The 19856-nt window shown below is 44.3% G+C and overlaps 1 long non-coding RNA gene across 1 annotated transcript; it reads left to right on the top strand.

Annotated features, from left to right (window-relative positions):
• The first annotated feature begins 997 nt into the window (after nt 1-997).
• On the top strand, nt 998-12894 carry LOC119965642. The gene is made up of 3 exons (XR_005460588.1): nt 998-1088; nt 1631-1754; nt 12509-12894. It is a non-coding gene; the product is annotated as an uncharacterized LOC119965642 (long non-coding RNA).
• Nucleotides 12895-19856: the final 6962 nt, after the last annotated feature.

Here is a 19856-nt window from a genome sequence, read left to right as displayed (position 1 = left end):
ACACTGGCTCATGAGAAGCAAGCAAAGGCTGCATCTGAAAAGACGCAATGAATAAATGAGCTGAACATCTTCCTTCTCCTAAATCCATTTAATAATCCTGTGAAATGAATCCTGGGAACAAGCAACCCAAAAAACTGTTCCATGTACATGTGTAATCAGATCCAGAGTTCAGATCAACAGCAATTCAATCTGTAGGAAGTGCTGGAAGATAAATTTGTAAAAGATTCCCTTAGGTGGGATGATTATTGGAGGCATGGAATGCACAATTATAATCCCAGTGCTGGCTTGCACATACAGTTAACAAAATAATTTGAGTCCAGTTTGATTAGCACACCCAACAAAGCTTCCACCTCTCCCAACTTTCCTCACCATGCTCCTCAGCTATCCTGTTTTAAGTGCAATATTTCACTGTCAGACGGTGCAGCTGAGAAATAAATTGTAGAACTGAAAACCTCCCATAATGAAAACTCAACTGGTTTGTTGTTTCTATAGAAAAATAATCCCAATCACCTACGAGCCTGATGGCGCACTCAGTGGTGTGATGTTCTTCAGATTCTGATCTACTGTTTGAAGTGATAACTCTGCTCTTACTTCCAGCCTATCAGAATTAGTGCTGTTGCTTCAAAGAAAATTAGAATAGAAATGAGTAAATTATAAGACGTATGTGTTATTTTAATCAAAACTATATAAAATATTCAAAACTGTCAATATAACTACATGTTCAGAAGAAATGGTTCCATGATTGAAGTCATAAAACTGGCTAGTTAATTGATGATTTAAAATTATAATGGCAGTATTCATTAATCTGTATTTATATTTTCAGTGAATAATGTCGGTGTTCTATATATTCATTGGGAACATCTGTTTTAAATATTGTCCACAAAGACAGAGAATAAATTCTGAGATTTTCAAAGTCTGTCTGGTCTGGGTATCTGTAAATGGCATTTTGTCTGTGATTAGTGAGTCATTCAGTCATTGATATATCAGTGAGTGGGTTGGAGAGAGTGTATAAATTGGAGCAATTCTACACATTGAAATCATAGGCAGCAGGGCCTTGGCTAATAAACAAGTTTCAATCTCCGATACAGGTAACAAAGTGTCCTTCTTTTCTTATGCATTCCTATTTGTTTCAATGTCTATTATCTGCCTTCAAGTTCCTCTGTGCAAAAATTCAATTTTTAGCATTATCTCATTGTGTTAATATGAAATGTAGATATATTGTACTTGGCTGTTGTGAAATATATATTACAATTGCTTCCTTTTATTAACCTATTTGTGTTAATCCACCCATTTAGAATATTGCATAGATGTATATTATGATGGTACAATATTCTAAATAGGTGGATTATATAAATATATTGGTATGCTCATTTGTATTCTGCTTTGTGCAATGCAAACATTTAATTTTGTTTCAATTCTTCTTCTCTATTTTATCAGCGCAGTTATAACTGGCAAATCTCATTAATTTATAAAAGTTTGCATGTTATCCGTTCAGGTTGGGGAATATTATAGTCCAGGAGGTCCTGTTACTGATTTGAATAACATTTCATTCACTGCATTTCAGTCCTATAATTGATCACTTGCAATTTCTAAATTCTACATATTTTTAAAAATGTGTCTTGTGCTTTAGGATGAAAAATATTCCGTTCCTCATTATCTGTGCATCCATTTTCCTGCTGGTATGTGTGACTGCGGAGCCAGTCATCACTGAAGGTGGATGGAAATCTTTAGATAAACAACAAAACAGGGACCTGGTAAGTCATTTGCAGCCCTGAAATGTAAGGATGGAAATGTAACTTTACTCAGAAGACTTTTCATTAGATTAAGACTAAATGAGAAAGGAAGATTTACTAAAGATGATACAGTTGAGGATAGAAATGTTTGGTGTTAATGTTATGACCCAATTTTATCCTCTGTAATCTCACTAAAAAAAGAAATTACTGTTATATTCACAGCAGCAAATTGCAATACTCAAAAGTGACATTCTTCATTCTTTTCAAATGTATTCAATGGGGAAAGGTAATTAAGCCAGTTTAACAGGCAATTAACTTTTATTTTAACAATTTTACCAAGTAAGTATAGGAACCAAGGGGCTTTAAAACTTTACCAGGTTTATTATGGCATTCAACTAGCAGCAGGTCAGTACTGCCACCAGATAGTAGTGAATGCTAATCTGATTTAATAATAATAATATTAATAATCACTTATTGTCACAAGTAGCTTCAATGAAGTTACCGTAAAAAGCCCCTAGTCCAGGTAAGTTGGAACAACATTGACATTGACAGTGACAATCAGGAGCAGAAACAAATTTGCCACACAGAGGGACAGACCAATTCAATGCCACCTCAGACGTGGCACGTGTGAATAGTGTAGGTGAGGAGAAAGGTCCTGGAAAATGAGTGTAGCTATTTTTTCATGGGTCTCATTCAGTCAGGCTTTGAGACCTCCAGTGAGAAGGAGCATTAGAGAGCGAGAGAGAGCTGCAGTCACCAGGTGTGGGACAATGGCAATACTAGGACCACCGGGAACATTAGTCTCAAAGGGGACACTAAGGAGGAGAAGGTAGAGTGTACACAACCAGCCTCTTATGTGCAGATGAGGTACCCGTCAGAGCGGATCAAATCTCTGCTTAGCATTCTTCTGTCCAGAGAGGATAGTCTCAACCTCTCTAACCTATCCTCATAACTGAAGTTTCTCATCCCTGGAACCAGTTTTGTAAACCCCTTCTTGCACTCTCTCCAATGTGTTCACAATGTTCCGATAGTGTAACACTCTGAGCTGTACACAATATTCCAGCTGACGTCTAACTGGAGTGTTTTAAAAGTCCAGCATAATGGAAGAAATCGAACAATTACTGTTGCTTTGAAACATTCCACATTTATTGGAGAACAGGTGGGTTGCAAAGCGGCAAGTATTTACAGAAAATGAATCCCAAGTATAGATGGTGCCCCTCTGAAATCTCCATATGGTGCTGCCGCTGTGCTGCAGTTAAGACGGAAACAGGCTGGTTTAGCACAGGGTTAAATTGCTGGCTTTGAAAGCAGACCAAGGCAGGCCAGCAGCACGGTTCAATTCTCGTACCGGCCTCCCCGAACTGGCGCCGGAATGTGGCGACTGGGGGCTTTTCACAGTAACTTTATTTGAAGCCTACTTGTGACAATAAGCGATTTTCATTCATTTCATTTCAAGCTGCTGACCTTTGCACCCTGTGGTTTTCGATGACCTTGCTGAGCTCTGGCAAGCTGAGGGACATCTGAACATGGGCAGAACCCTACTCTGTCATTGTAGTTACATGAGGCACCAGTGTCACTGACAGAGGAGATCAGCAACCATTGTCCACAGCCCGAGCACCCTGGCTGGTGAGCCCAGAGTGGAAGGTAGCCACTCCTCTTCCATTTGACTCCTCTATATTTCCCTCCTTGAAGAGTCTGAAGAACTGGGGAAGACTCCAGGAGTCTCACACGACCAGACCAACCTATCCCTCCCCACCCCCCACCACTCCTTGTCCAGCCATTTCTCCCTAGAACCCATGGAAATGGCGATGGCATGGGTCCCTGCATTCACTGACTTGTCTGCTGGATCAAGTTCTCCTTGAGGGTCTCCAATGTCTTGGCGGATTAAGTTAAGTGTGCACATGCCTGAGACATGGCTGCACCCATTGCCTGGATAGACCCTGTCATTGTCCGCACGTGGGTGCACGTAGCCACTGGAAACTCTGGAAATGTTTCAACACCTCATGCCACAGCTCCAACATCTGCTGCCTGATGATGACTCCAGAGGCACTTCATCAACTTGGGTTTGAACATGGGCCTGGCTGTCCACAGTTCTCCCACTGCCAGCAGGCCTGGCTGTCACAGCCTCTGTGTGCTTCTTGAGCGCATCTGTGCTGAATCTCCATGTGAATGGATACCCACCATCATAAGAGTACCTGCACTGGTAGAGGATGTGAGGAAAATTATGAGATGATGCAACCTCTGAGGCTCCAGCCTGCGGCCATGCAGAAACAGCAGTGCAGGCATTAACTCTCATGGAATAGGGACCTTCACACTGTCTTGTTATGCTCTTGGCGTAGCGTAAGCGGCTTCCTTGATGTGCACTCTGACAAAGGAAGGTTCAGACGTGGAGATAACTTCAACACGTTTATTGAACTATTTACAATTCTACTCGGGTTTGTCCTGTTGATTAACTACTGTTAATCCTTCTACAGCTACTCAGACTGACAAACCAGTCTGCTACAATCCTCGTGGTGGGTGTAATGTTGAATCAACCCTGTGTCTGTACTCACTGAGTGTCTCCACTGGAAAGAGGAAGATCATGTGTGCTGTGTCCTTTATATATGGGTTAGTGTAATGCCCCACTGTGTTAGTGTCACCTCTGTGTGTATCGTGAATGCCCATTGGTTGTGTCCTATCTAACTGGCCTATTGGTTGAGTGTCTGTGTGTCATGTCTCTGGTGTTCCCTCTAGTGTCTAGCTAGTCTACATGTACTTGTTTAACCCCTTGTGTATCTACAGTGATGCATATCACCACATCCCCCCTTTTATCGTGTTACATATTTTCTGTACACTGTTGAAGAAAATTGAACAAAAAAACAGGTAGATAAGCGATGCTCTGTACAAGTTATGATAACAGTCATTAAACAATAAGTCCAACTCATATGTATGAGTCCAAAACCCATCAATTATCATGGTCGAATGTCTTTCTTGTTGGGTTGGTGAGTTGGTGATTTTGATGGTGGCATGTCCTTGTGAACGCCATCTGTGTCCCTGTGCATAAGGAACCAAGAAGTGGTCAAATCACTTCGTTGTCTGATTTGGAGTCTTTATTTCTTCCGATGCTTATGATAGCGATGTTGAATGGCATCTGTCCCAAAAGCCAGGTTGTCTGTTGGTAGTGCAGCACACGTGAATTGGGAAGATGCATTGTCCTGCCATGGTATGTCATTGTACTGAGCTGAGCAGTAACAGTGTCCCTCATGGGCAGAGATGTACCATGTCGTACCAGTCGTAATTCCATTGGTGTAGTCTTTGTCGTGCTTGCTGTCGACGATGTTGCCTTTGGTACGCGTCGTGTCGTTGTCTTTGATATGGTTTTCATAGGTTGTGTTGTTGTGTCTGATGGTTCTGCTGTTGTGTTCGCTGCGCTCAAGGACCACACTCTGTGGATAATACGAGTCCTTCACACAGTTACTCGTGTCAGCGTGCTTTGTGGCATCTGCTGTTTTCTTGAGTGTGCCGTCACTGAGTTTGCGGCACTCCCCGTCTGGAGTCATGTCCGGCTTACTTGAATCAGCTTTGGTGTTTGGTTGCTCTGGAGTCTGGTCTGTTTCACCTGAGTCAGTGTTGGTTTGTCGATGCTCCCCGTCTGGAGTCTGGTCTGTTGTTGCTGGTTGTCACTGTTTGCTGAGTTGTAACTATATGGATTGAAACAGCCACTCCTGCGGTACCATGTCTTGTTATGCTCTTGGCGTAGCATAAGCGGCTTCCTTGATGTTCACTCTGACAAAGGAAGGTTCAGACATGGAGATAACTTCAACACGTTTATTGAACTATTTACAATTCTCATACTCGGGTTCGCCACTACTGTTAATCCTTCTATAGCTACTCAGACTGACAAACCAGTCTGCTACAATCCACGTGGTGGGTGTAATGTTGAATCAACCCTGTGTCTGTACTCACTGAGTGTCTCCACTGGAAAAAGGAAGATCATGTGTGCTGTGTCCTTTATATATGGGTTAGTGTAATGCCCCACTGTGTTAGTGTCACCTCTGTGTGTATCGTGAATGTCATTGGTCATGTCCTATCCAACTGACCTATTGGTTGACTGTCTGTGTGTCATGTCTCTGGTGTTCCCTCTAGTGTCCAGCTAGTCTACGTGTACTTACATTAATACCTTGTGTATCTACAGTGATGCTTATCACCACACACTATCTAGCCTCCATAAAACAATGATACTGTGCCATTGACTGTGTTGCCATGATTACATTCAACTTCTAGACAAATGTAGACCTGTAGGATAATCGATGCATGATGCACTCATGTTGGCAGCTTGCATGAGGGTCATTAACCCACTTATGGTACTGCAGTGAACTCTGAGTGACAACTCCAAGACGACTGACCAGCCCCCCTCCCTTGATCATCTCCGTCCAGACTTGCTTCATCTCCTGAGGTCTTCACCTCCTCCTGGCCCAGAGGAACATGACTACATCCTTCCCCAAGCAGCCTGGATGGGAACTTGCAGGGAAACATCGCTGAACCTTGTGGCCACCCTGAGAACAGAATTGTATCTGCGCCATGCTGTTTCCAATGTTGGAACAGGAAATGTGTACCCACCTACACTCTGTTGCTTTTTTGCTGGTTCCCATGGGATTACAATGAAAACTAAAAGATTTCACCCCTGCTGTCTGCTGACAATGAAGCAGGTATGGTTGAGCTAGGAAACAGCCTGTTGAATAAATAGGGAGGCTCTTCATCACAGTCATAACTTTCCTGTCCATCTGTATTACCATTAACATAAGGGCACAAGGTAGCATGCATTTTCAAATTTAAGTTTCACTTGTAAGTATTTTGTAATACATTGGTTACACTTTCTTCATGTGTGCATCATTGTTGTTTGTTGAGACTAACTTAGAGACCTATATTACTGGCATGCCTCATGGTTGGTACACAATTACGGTTTCAAGGGAATTAGGGGCATTCCTTTATTGTGGAATTAAAAATGTTGTGTTTTTACATTCACTTTTCATTGAACGTTCATGTTCGTGTTCAGTGTTATATTTGCCACTCTGGGGGACATGGCTGACTTGTAGGCTCAGTTGGCCCTCCCTCCTATGCACTGTAAAGGGCATTATTGGAGATCCCTCTCAACAGGGATAAGTGAATTGTCGTAGGTGAACTCAAGGTCCTGTAAAGACTCTGCCAGCCAATACCCTGACATGGACACACTTGAACATTAATGACACCGCCCTTTAGGCCCCTCATTTTCTTACCTTGCCTGACTTTTCCCACCATCCCTTATCATACGCAGGATACCAGACCCTTCCTTCTTCCATTCCTCCATGCTCCCAACCTCATCACACACTATCTCCCCTCTGTTCACTGTCCTACCCTTGCTGGTTGTGACCCTCCAGGCAAGCTGGAATTCTGCTCCTCTCCCTTGTGCTGTAGAGTTCAATGAGGAAATCTGTTGCCTTCAGACAAAACTGCACAAAGCTGACTGGTGCGCAAAACCTTGAAATGAACGTGAACCAGGTGCCACAAGGCTCTCCTGTGCCACTGACTTTATCTTGAACGTAGATGTCATTTAAAAGAGGTTTTATGTTTATGAGTATTCATGCTATGAAAATGTATTATGAGTGGGAATCCACTAGCTAATGGAGAACAGTCTGACACTCTGCAAATACACGACCTTGTATCTCAACCCGCAGTCAGGAAATCAACAGTTTGGCTCCTGTCAAATTCAGTCACCCGGCATACCACATTACCCAGTCTCGCAGGCTCGATTACATCTTCCTCCCTGGATCTTCCCTCAGCCATTCCTCGATAAACCATCTTCTTCGGGGCTTCAATAGGTGCTGATTTATGGGAGGATTGATTTGTCAGAGCACGGCCAGCCCTTTCCACCACTTCCAAAGCCAGTAAGACTTGGAATTGAGTCCGAACTGGTCTTATATGTCTCCAGTTCAGACCACTACCAGTCATTTCCAAGTTTCCCTGTTTTGTTTCCCTTTCTCATGGCGTGATGTCACTCTGCCACCTCCTGGCAGTTATTGGCCAGTTCATACTGTGTGGCTAGCTCCGAGCGTGGACATTGCCCCCCCTGCCCTCCCAGAGGTCGAAGTGGCACATCTCCTACTTAGTGTAGGCAAAACTTACATTTAATTGCATTTTTGTTTTATATTTGGTTGTAATTATAACTGGACTATTCAGAAGACAGCTGTGCAAATGTGTGGAGAACAACAATGATAAAAGTACTCTACTCTGAGCATTTAAAATTGTGCTAAAGGTGGGTTTGAGAAGTGTCCACTTGGAGATGGGGACTGTGTGGATCCAATTTGAAAGCACAATGTTCAGCATCATTCTGAAACAATCTCTGCTAGGGAATCTCAGATTACGTCTCCTGGATACAGTTTGAGACCTGAGTCTGTGTCGTCACAATAGGTTTAGGTTAGTGCAAAGCTAATTTGAATTATGAATACATCTCGGCAGGAACAAGGCCTGGCTATTGGAACTAATTTGATATTTAATCTCCTCAAATGTCTTGCCGCTGATGAAAAAAACTAAATAAGTCTCAACCAATCGGATAAATCTCGAGCATTAACCACACCGTTACAATATTTAATTTCCCTGAGCCGTCTTCAAGAATCACCAAAGTTATGCCACCAGTGATGTTCAACTACTAACAATTTGAATTGTTTTTTATTTGTTCATGGGATGTGGGCATCATGGCTGGCTGAGAATTTATTGCCATCCCTAATTAGTTAAGCAGCTGAGAGTCAACCACATTGCTGTGGGTCTGGAGTCACATGTAGACCAGACCAGGTAAGGATGGCAGATTTCCTTCCCTAAAGGACGTTAGTGAACCAGATGGGTTCTTAACGACATGGTCACCATTAGGATTTTAATTCTATTGAATTCAAATTTCATCATCTGCCGTGATGGGATTCGAACCCGGATCCCCAGAGATGCTGGGTCTCTGGATTACTTGCCCAGTGACAATACCACTACACCACTATCTACCCACTACGTAGAAGATATAATTACAAAGTTTATATGGTGTACATTAGATTTTATATTCCATTAAAAATAATACCACTAGTGAATTAATAAATTGTCCCTTTATCCCATAAATTGGGTTGGGAATTGTAAAAGAATTAGAACCATAAAAGGTTACGGTGCAGAAAGAGGCCATTCAGCTCATTGTGTCTGTCAGTCAAAAAGCAACTAGCTGCTTATTTTAATGCCAGTTTCCAGTACCTATTCTATAGCCTTGCACGTTGCAGCACTGCAGATGCAGATCTAGATATTAACTAAGTGAGTGTTTTAAAATAATAATCTTTATTGTCACAAGTAGGTTTACATTGCAATGAAGTTACTGTGAAATGCCCCTAGTCGCCACATTCCGGCACCTGTTTGGGTACACAGAGGGAGAATGTCCAAATTACCTAACAGCACATCTTTCGGGACTTGAGGGAGGAAACCGGAGCACCCGGAGGAAACCCACACAGACACAGGGAGAACGTGTAGACTCCGCACAGACAGTGACCCAGCCGGGAATCCAACCTGGGACGTTGGCACTGTGAAGCCACAATGCTAACCATTGTGCTACCGTACTGCCCATACCATTTAAGACCATAAGACCATAAGACATAGGAGTGGAAGTAAGGCCATTCGGCCCATCGAGTCCACTCCACCATTCAATCATGGTTGATTTCAACTCCATTTACCCGCTCTCTCCCCATAGCCCTTTCAGCCTCAACCACCAATTTAGGCAATTAATTTGACACATGCACCACCCTCTGGGTGATAGGTTTTTCCTCATGTACCCTCTAATCCTTAATTCTATGCCTGTTAAGTATGTTCAAGGCTGAAGCTGAGATAGACAAGTTTTTAATCAGTAAGGGAATCAATGGTTATGGGCATAAGGTGGGAAAGTGAAGCTGAGGATTATATTAGCTCAGCCATGATCTCACTGAATAGTGGAGCAGACTCGATGGGCCGAGTGGTCTACTTCTGCTCCTATGTCCAATTGGTAATTAATCCCTCAGTTTGGGGAAACATGTTTTCCTGTCTATCCTGTTTCGGCCCCTCATAATTAGTTATTTACTGGAATTTGCATTGATATTAATATCGACAATTATTTCTGTAATAGGAATGAAAATCTTAATGGAATTTCAATTAATATTAAATAAATTAATATTCAACTAATACTAACACATGTAATAATAATCTTTATTATTGTCACAAGTCAAGTAGGCTTACATTACATGTATTTGGACTATGGCGTTAATCGGTAAGACTACATTATTTTTGTACCCTGCAAAATATATAAGAGGTTATATTCATGCATGCTGCACTTTAATTTTTCTATAAAATCTTTGATTAGTCATAATTTTCTGCTGATCTCAACTTGAGTCTAGAAGACTATAGTTTAAAAAAAATCAACATCTTTCTTGCTAAATTATCAAGTCCGATGATGAATGTGGAGTTGAGTTCAATGATCAGCCCTGCAATTGGTGAATGGCACAGCCGGCTCAGGCCAAATAACCTAACCTTGCTCTTATTTCTTATGCTGTCTCTAACAGCAATCATCTCAGTTCTTTTTTTTAATTTTACAGTGTACAATCTGTAACTACTAGTAACCACCACACGAATACTGGGCCCACGTTCTAATTCACATCTTTGTGTGAAAAATGTTCCTTTCTTTTCACACCTACATGCAGACATCATTGGCCTGGATTTTGTGGCCTTTTGCATTGCAATTTATGATAATTTGAGCCATTTCTGCATGGTGCCGTCTACAGCAATCTGGGACCTGTGTGAGCAGGACAAGCAACTCATGTCTCTTCAATCAATTAAATTGAATAATCCTGACTGAGACACACAGAATCTAAACCAAATAAGTTTAATTGTTTTATTCAATGTAAAATCATAAACAGAAAGCAAACATAGAGAGGGAAAGAAACATGAGATTAAGGACGAAAGGTTTAAAAAAAAGTTTTAAAAATATATTTAAAAATCGTGAATTATTAAATACTTCAAAAAGTAAATGTCATCATTAATAATTGTATGCTAGTAATTAAGACGTATCACACGATTAAAAAATCACGTTTCCATAAATGGATAAACCCTAAATTTTTCTGGTATGCTTATAGGGTATTTAATGGGTAAGTACCCCAACTTCAGATACCTTTAGATACCTAAACTAGGGGCTGGTTTAGCTCACTCGGCTAAATCGCTGGCTTTTAAAGCAGACCAAGCAGGCCAGCAGCACGGTTCGGTTCCCGTACCAGCCTCCCCGGACAGGCGCCGGAATGTGGCGACTAGGGGCTTTTCACAGTAACTTTATTGAAGCCTACTCATGACAATAAGCGATTTTCATTTCATTTTCATTTCATTTCATACCCTTCATGTGTTTCAATGCTGAGTCTATCAGTGAAGTACCATTTACTCCAAAATGGTCAACACAGAGAGTTCCACTGTTACTTCCATTGCAAAGTTTGGACTAGTGTGCTTAAAGTTATTTACCATCCGCAATGATATAGAGTTAGAAGAATTATTCAGATTTACTGGGATGTGTATATCCTCCTTTGAATAGGATGCTCCCCATAAAGTGGCCCAGCAACAAAAGATGAGTTGAACCATGACTTCCATTGAATAAATTTGGTCTTCGAATTTGATTGGACTTGCTCCTGCTGACTTTGGAGGATTGTATTTTCAACAGCGTATGTCGGGCACTTAAGTTTGAATACAATAAATATTCAACAAGCTTGATTCATTAAATATTTAATAAGCTTGAATATAATAAATATGAAACATTTTTCCCCCAGAAGGATTGAAACCAGTTCACTACATTATACAGCTGACCACAGTGACTGCGAGTATCCGATTTCAAACCACTTTGGTCTGTCTAGCCATTATCCAAGGAACATTATTGAAAAAGGAGCTGTAAGAAAATAAACTACCTTGGTCAAATTATAAATAAAGACAAATTTGCAAGGCCAATCTTAAATAATAGAGCAACACAAGAGGAACTTGTATTTTCTAAGAGGCTTTAGATATCAGTCAATTGACCAACACCAGTGCGATAAGTTGAAAACGAGGTCTGCTGTGTTGGAAAGGAGGACAAACTTGCATTATATAGCATCATTCACAACATCAGGATATCTTTGAATAGTTTCAGGGAATGAATTACATTCACCTATTAGGTAGAGGGAGCGTAAATTTAACATCCCATCCTAAAGACAATACCATAACAATACACCACTCCCTCAGCAGAATGGCATTCTAGTGCATGAGTGTGGTAGTCTCGGTTATGGGCTGAGGTCACTGGAGTGGAACTTGAACCCACAACCTTCTGATCTAAAGGTGAGAGAGTAATCATTAAGCCATGACTTCTACCTATATTGGATATTATAGTTTCAGATTTAAAATGATGCAAAAAAAAAATCTGCAAAAAAAATCTGTCTAAAAATCTATTTATATTGCAAAAGGGTGACACGCCCTTCTGACACACCGATCACCCCATCATTACCTCAGCTTGGAAAAGGCAAATAATATCCATGATAATAAAAGAGTCACACATAACTATTAACTAATCACACTTTCAACTGAAGGCATCAATTTTGGATTGTTTGTTTGACATATTCCCTCGACTTTTCATCAGCAGGTTGTGAGAAATCTGGTGGCATTCTAATACCCCAAAACTAAATCTTTGTAAAGATTGTGAAGTATTTAGATTTCATTGTTTGTCTGTATAAAGATATTCATTTCTTTCTCCTCCGTAACAGTTTTTCCGAATCCTTCAGTCCTATTTCACTGGCAGAGGGATGAATCTGGGGCTCAGCAGGAAAGAAAAGCTTCAAGGGACATACGGAAGCAAAATCGGTTCATACGCTGACAAATCCAACAACAATTTGGACAATAAAGACACCTTCACTGTTTAAATATCTGAAAGGCGGTTAATGAATATATTGGAGTGTGTGTGCAATAAATATCAATAGATTTTCAGGCTGAGCAAGTATAGTCCTGTTAGATTCAAGCAGAGTTTCTATAGAAGTAGAGAACAAATAAATTGGTGTATGTGAGCATTTGTTGTTTATTTAGTAAAGGTTGCACTCCGATGGAATTATTAAAGCTACATTTTCAGCCAATGTATAATAAAAGAAGTTCATCAATCAAAGTCGACTTCTTTAGTTTTGAACTGGCCATAATAAATCAATATCCTTTAGATATTGGAGTTTGTTACATACTGCTGTTTGAACATTGCTTGTTAGTGTTTCGATCACCTCAGCAGTTGAATTTGGAATTCCTCAATCCTATTCATTAAGGTACCAGTTAAAATGCATCTTTAGGTGGTTTTATTTTATACAAACTGTTATAATCAAAAATATTTGTGTTCTATCATCTACCAATCTCCTACTAAACTGTACTATAATAATTATACTTTTCTGGTGAAGTTTGTTAGAATAGTTAAAAGTTGGATCTCTTTCCCAAATCTCCCTCGTCAATTCTGTTTCTTTCTTTCTTCTTCCTCCGTCGCCTTTTCAGAAACATAGTTTACCTTACCATGCAGTAGGGAAGACAAAATGTAACTTAGGTAAAGTACCTCACCACCACCTCGCTTGTCTCCTGTAACTAAATTCTCAGACTGCTTGACCGACATCCACTACTGATGAGAAAAATTTGCCTCCAATTACATATTGGAAAACTGAAGCCATTATTTTTGGCCCTTGCTCCAAACTATTTTCCCGAGCTACTGACCCTATTCCTCTGCTTGGTAGCCATTTGAGAGGAAAACAGACTGTTCACAATCTCAGTGTCATATTTGATCCAGAGATGAACTTCCAGCCACGTATTTCTGCTGTCACTAAGACCATCTATTTTCCACCTCCATAACATCGCCCATCTTCACCTTACCTCACTTCATCTGTCACTGAAACCCTCAGCCATGCATGTGTCACCTCTAAGCTTGACTATCCCAACACACTCCTTCATGGACTCCCATATTTAACATGTGTACACCCGAAGTTTACATTGCTGCCCATACCTTAAATTATGATGTGCCATCAACGACCATGAGTAGTAAATGTAACTGAGGCTTTAATAAACTAAACAGAAATCCTCCTGGTCTCTGATCCCAAACTGGGGCAGTGGCAGAGACCAGCCACCTTTATACCGAGCCCGAGGGGAGGCAGAGCCATCAGGCAGTGGTTTACTACATTCCATGTAATGCAGTGGCAGTTTACCACAATACACATATTATATACTACAGTGGTTTCTTAGCCAGCAGGGACAAGCCCAGGCATGTGACAATACAACAGTATAATACAATACTAAACAATACAGTGGTTTACCACATTCACCCCCTGTTAAAAAAGAGTCCAGCGGGGGTGACGTGGACTTAAAGATCAAGTCTGTCGGGGGCCTTGACCTTCTGCCGTGATTGCCTCAGTCCCGGCTGTGGTGTGGGCGCCGGTGTCGAGACCTGTGCGTCCGGGAGCGTGTTGTTCACTTCTTCACCCAGTAATTGAGTCGGTGGAGGGGGGGGAGGGGGTGTGGGCGGGGGTGGTGGTGATGGTCGCTGGTGGGCCTGTGGGTGCCAGATCTTGAAGTAGCTGGGTAGTGGTGGAGAGAGACGGTGTAGGATCGGGGGTGGTGGTGATGGTCGCTGGGTAACCTGCAGGTGCCAAATCCTGGAGGGAGACTGTGTCCTGTCGCCCGTCATGATGTGCCAATTAGGCATATTGTGGATTAGCATGGAGGAGCAGGACCTTCTCGATGTGGAGGTCTGATTTATCACTCCTCGCATGCTTCCGGAGGAGGACGGTTCCTGGGACTGTCAGCCAGGACGGGAGCGAGACCCCGGAGGTGGGCTTCCTGGGGAAGGGAAACATATGTTCGTGAGGGGTCTCATTGGTGGCTGTACACAGGAGCGACCGGATGGAGTGGAGCGCATCGGGCAGGACCTCCTGCCAGCGGGGGACTGAGAGACTTCTAGACCGTAGGGCCAGGAGGACGGCCTTCCAGACCGTAGCGTTCTCCCTCTCCACCTGTCCGTTGCCCTGGGAGTTGTAGCTGGTCGTCCTGCTGGAGGCGATGCCCTTGCTAAGCAGGAACTGACGCAACTCGTCGCTCATGAAGGAGGAACCCCGATCGCTATGGATGTAGGTGGAGAACCCGAACAAGGTGAAGAGACTGTGTAGGGCCTTGATGACGGTGGCAGAGGTCATGTCAGGGCATGGGATGGCAAAGGGGAATCTTAAGTATTCATCAACAATGTTGAGGAAGTACGCATTACGGTCAGTGGAGAAGTCGATGTTGAGGCGCTCAAAGGGGCGAGAGGCCTTTACCATGTGCGCTCTGTCTGGCTGATAGAAGCGCTGTTTGCACTCCGTGCAGACCTGGCAGTCCCTGGTCACGGTCCTGACCTCCTCGATGGAGTAAGGCATGTTGCGAGCCTTGACAAAATGAAAAAAATGGGTGACCCCCAGGTGACAGAGGTCATTGCGGAGGACCCGAAGTCGGTCTACTTGTGCGCTGGCACATGTACGGTGGGATAGGGCATCTGGGGGCTCATTGAGCTTCCCTGGTCAGTAGAAGATATCGTAGTTGTAGGTGGAGAGCTCGATCCTCCACCTCAGAATCTTGTCGTTCTTGATTTTTCCCCGCTGTGTATTGTTAAACATGAAGGCAACCGACCATTGGTTAGTGAGGAGAGTGAATCTCCTGTCAGCCAGGTAATGCCTCCAATGCCGCACAGCTTCTACAATGGCTTGGGGCTTCCTTTTCGATGGAGGAGTGTCGAATGTCGGAGGCATGGAGGGTACGGGAGAAGAAAGCCACAGGCCTACCCGCCTGGTTGAGGGTAGCGGCGAGAGCAAAGTCCGACACATCGCTTTCCACCTGGAACGGAATGGACTCGTCCACAGCGTGCATCGCAGCTTTGGCAATATCTGCCTTTATGCGGTTGAAGGCCAGGTGGGCCTCAGCCGTCAGGGGAAAAATGGTGGATTTAATAAGTGGACGGGCCTTGTCTTCATAACTGGGGACCCGCTGGGCATAGTAAGAGAAGAACCCCAGGCATCTCTACAGGGCCTTGGGGCAGTGGGGGAGGGGGAGTTCCAAGAGGGGGTGCATGCGGTCGGGGTCGGGCCCTAGGACGCCGTTTTCCACAACTTGGCCAAGGATGGCTAGGCGGGTTGTGCGGAAAAAGCATTTTTCCTTATTGTAGGTGAGGTTCAGGAGTTTAGCGGTGTGGAGGAAGTGCCGGAGGTTCTCGTCATGGTCCTGCTGGTCATGGCCGCAGATGGTGACATTATCTAAGTATGGGAATGTGGCCCGCAGCTCGTACTGGTCAACCATTCGGTCCATTTCTTGTTGGAAGACCGAGATCCCATTGGTGATGCCGAAGGGCACCTTGAGGAAGTGGTAGAGGCGGTCATCTACCTCAAAGGCAGTGTATTGGTGGTCCTACGGGCAGATAGGGAGCTGGTGGTACGTGGACTTCAAGTTAACTGTGGAGAAGACTCGATACTGCGCAAACTGCTTGACCATGTCAGATATGCGGGGGAGGGGATACGCATCGAGCTGCGTGTACCAGTTGATGGTCTGACTGTAGTCGATGACCATCCGGTGCTTCTCCCCAGTCTTGACGACCACCACTTGGGCTCTCCAGGGGCTGGTACTAGCCTCAATGATCCCCTCTCGTAGGAGTTGCTGGACCTCCGACCTGATAAAGTTCCTGTCCCGGGCACTGTATTGTCTGCTCCTAGTAGCGACGGGCTTACAGTCCGGGGTGAGGTTAGCGAAGAGCGAGGGTGCAGCGACCTTAAGTGTTGCAAGGCTACAATCGGTAAGGGGGGGGGGGGGGGGGGGGGGCAGGGGTCCACCGTACTTTAAAGTTAGGCTTTGGAGGTGGCACTGGAAATCAAGCCCCAGTAAAGAGCACGCAAAGATGGGGAAGGATGTAGAGCTTAAAATTAGTGTACTCTACGCCTTGAACTGTAAGGGTCGTGACACAGTACCCCTGGATTTCTACTGAATGTGATCCAGAAGCCAGGGAGATTTTCTGGGTCGCGGGTAAAATTGGGAGGGAGCGGCGCCTTACCATATCTGGGTGTATGAAGCTGTCTGTGCTTCCAGAGTCGAAAAGGCAGGCCATCTCGTGCCCATTGATCTGAACGGTCATTGTGGATTTTGTGAGGTGATGAGGCCGGGACTGGTCGAGTGTGATGGAGGCGAGCTTCGGAAGGTGAAGGCTGGGCCGGTCGGAGGTAGCGGCAGCTAGCGTATGACCGGGTGAGCAGGGCCTCCTGGGAGGCTGCGGAGTGGACCCACGATGGTGGCCGCCATGTGTCGTATGTGGCGGATGGCATCAGAGATGGCGTCAAAGATGGCGGCCCCCATGGGTTGAAGATGGTGGCAAAGATGGCAGCGCCCACGGGTTGCACACGGCAGGCGCTCCGGAAGTTGGGGACAGGCAGCAGGCAGTGCTGCTGGGCCTAGGAGTTTTCGGGAGCGATCGGGCCTGGCAGGCTTTGCCAAAGTGGCCCTTCCTCCCACACCTGTTGCAAGTCGCGTTCCGTGCAGGGCAGCGTTGTCGGGGATGATTACCCTGGCCGCAAAAGTAGCACTTCGGGCTTCCGGTGTTGGTGGGTTGCCCACGAGGGTGCAGCGCGGTCGGAGGTGTAGGCCTCCATGTTCTGGAAGGCCACCTCCAGCTAGTTTGAGAGTTGCACTGTCTCTGGGAGTCCGAGTGTACTCCCTTCCAGCAATCGCTGGCGGATGTAGATCGATTTCATGCCTGCGACATAGGCATCCCTGATCAACAGTTCCGCGGGTTGGGTAGCCGGTACCGCTTGGCAAGCACAGTTCTGGCTGAGTACCCGCAAGGCATACAGGAATTTGGCTAGTGATTCTCCAGGGCGTTGTCGCCTCTTGGCAAGAAGGTGCCTAGCATACACCTCGTTTACAGACTTTACATATTGTCTCTTCAGCAGCATTATCGCCTCCGTATACGAGGGGGCGACTCTGATGAGAAGGAAAACTTGCGGGCTCACCCGTGCGTTGAGGATCCGCTGCTTTTGGAGGTCGGTGAAGTCTTTGGTGGAGGATCCGAGGTACGCTTCGAAGCAGCTTAGCCAGTGCTCGACTGTTGCAGTGGCGTCAGCTGCCTGTGGGTCTAGCTCCAGACGATCAGGCTTGAGCGATGAATTCATCTTAGAAGTTTAATTTATTAAATTGATGTGCCATCAACAAACACGTAACTGAGGCTTTAATAAACTAAACAAAAAGCCTCCTGGTCTCTGATCCCGAACTGGGGCGGCGGCAGAGACCAGCCACTTTTATACCGAGCCTGAGGGGAGGTGGAGCCATCAGGCAGTGGTTTACCACATTCTATGTAATATAGTGGCAGTTTACCACAATACACATATTATATACTACAGTGGTTCGGAGCCAGCAGGGACAAGCCCAGACATGAAACAATACAACAGTACAATACAATACAATATAATAGTGGTTTACCACAACTTACACCAAGTCAAGGCTCACCAACCTACATTAACACCCAATCAAGCAATCTCGATTTTAAAATTCTCAGCTTTGTTTACAAACCCCACCATGGCTTCATCCCTCCCCAGCTGAAAAGCTCCTCCAGGCGTTGGACACTCCCAAGATATCCGTGCTTCTTTGGCCTCTTCCAAGTGCCCCTGAGCTTAATTGCTCCACCATTGGTGGCTGTGCCTTCAATTGCCTTGCCCCTAAACTCTGAAGTTCCAGGGCGGCAGAGTGGTTAGCATTGATGCCTCATGGCACCGAGGTCCCAGGTTCAATCCTGGCCTGGATCACTGTCCATGTGCAGTTTGCACATTCTCCCTGTGTTGGCGTGGGTTTTGCCCCCACAACCCAAAAGATGTGCAGGGTAGGTGGATTGGCCACGCTAAATTGCCCCTTAATTGGTTACTCTAAATTTATTAAACAAAAACCTCTGAAATTCCCTCCCTAACCTCCTCTATGACACTTTTCTTAGCGAAGATACTTCTATCTCTGACCAACCTTTTGGTCATCTCGCTCCTTATGTGGCTCGGTGTCATATTTTGTTTTATAGTGCTCCTTTGAATTGCCTTGGAAGGTTTTTATTATGTTAAAGGTGCTATATAAATAATTTGTTGTTATCTTTTAATTCATCCTTTTCCAACTGAGTTTCTCTCCCCAATTTTCTGCTGATCAGGCTCTCTCCCCTCATCTCCACGCCTTCTCACTCTCTCCCAGCGTTCTGCTTTCTCTTTTGTTTTCCCTTCACTGCCTTTTGCCCTCTGCAGGGAAAGGTGAATGTGAAGGAATCCCTTAAAAAGTCAGGATGTGGAGATGCTGGCATTGGACTGTTTTGAGCACAGTAAGAAGTCTGACAACATCAGGTTAAAATTTGTTTCAAACACTAGCTTTCGGAGCACTGCTCTTTCCTCAGGTGAATGAAGAGGTATGTTCCAGAAACATTATATATATATAGACAAATTCAAAGATGCCAGACAATGCTTAGTATGTCTTTACTCTGGATCTATAAAGACTGAATTACCTGCAAATACTCACATTCTAAGCATTGTCTGGCATCTTTGAATTTATCTATATATATGTTTCTAGAACATACCTCTTCATTCACCTGAGGAAGGAGCAGTGCTCCGGAAGCTAGTGTTTGAAACAAACCTGTTGGACTTTAACCTGGTGTTGTAAGACTTCTTACTGTTACAAAGTCAGGGCACCGACTGAGGCAGTCCCTTTAAGACCAACCCGAGAGAAGTCTTCAAGGAAACCACTCCAGCAGCTGGAACGTGTATATTAATGCTGGGACCGTTTGCTTCAGACAGCAAGTTGTGCCAGTCCAGTGGGACTCAACAACAACTGAGGTGACGTTTAAGTAGCAGCCCAAACCATTTTACCGCCAGCGAGGTAAAAGCGGAACACTGGGTCATCTGTCGGTCTGCAATTTTGCAGACAAATCCAAATCCACCGCATCTGGCAGAATTTCAAAATGCCAATTAAAAAAAAAAATTGTTGCTCAACTATTATTGCTCAAATATTTCCCGTAAAAAAACGCGCGTCCGACAGGAAGTCTATCCTTGTCCGAGCCGTCGCTTC

This window comes from Scyliorhinus canicula, chromosome 5 (genome assembly GCF_902713615.1).
Source record: "Scyliorhinus canicula chromosome 5, sScyCan1.1, whole genome shotgun sequence".
In the NCBI taxonomy this organism is placed as follows: Eukaryota; Metazoa; Chordata; class Chondrichthyes; order Carcharhiniformes; family Scyliorhinidae; genus Scyliorhinus; species Scyliorhinus canicula.
The sequence above is the reverse complement of the archived record's forward strand: the minus strand, read 5'-3'. Positions and strand labels throughout refer to the sequence as shown.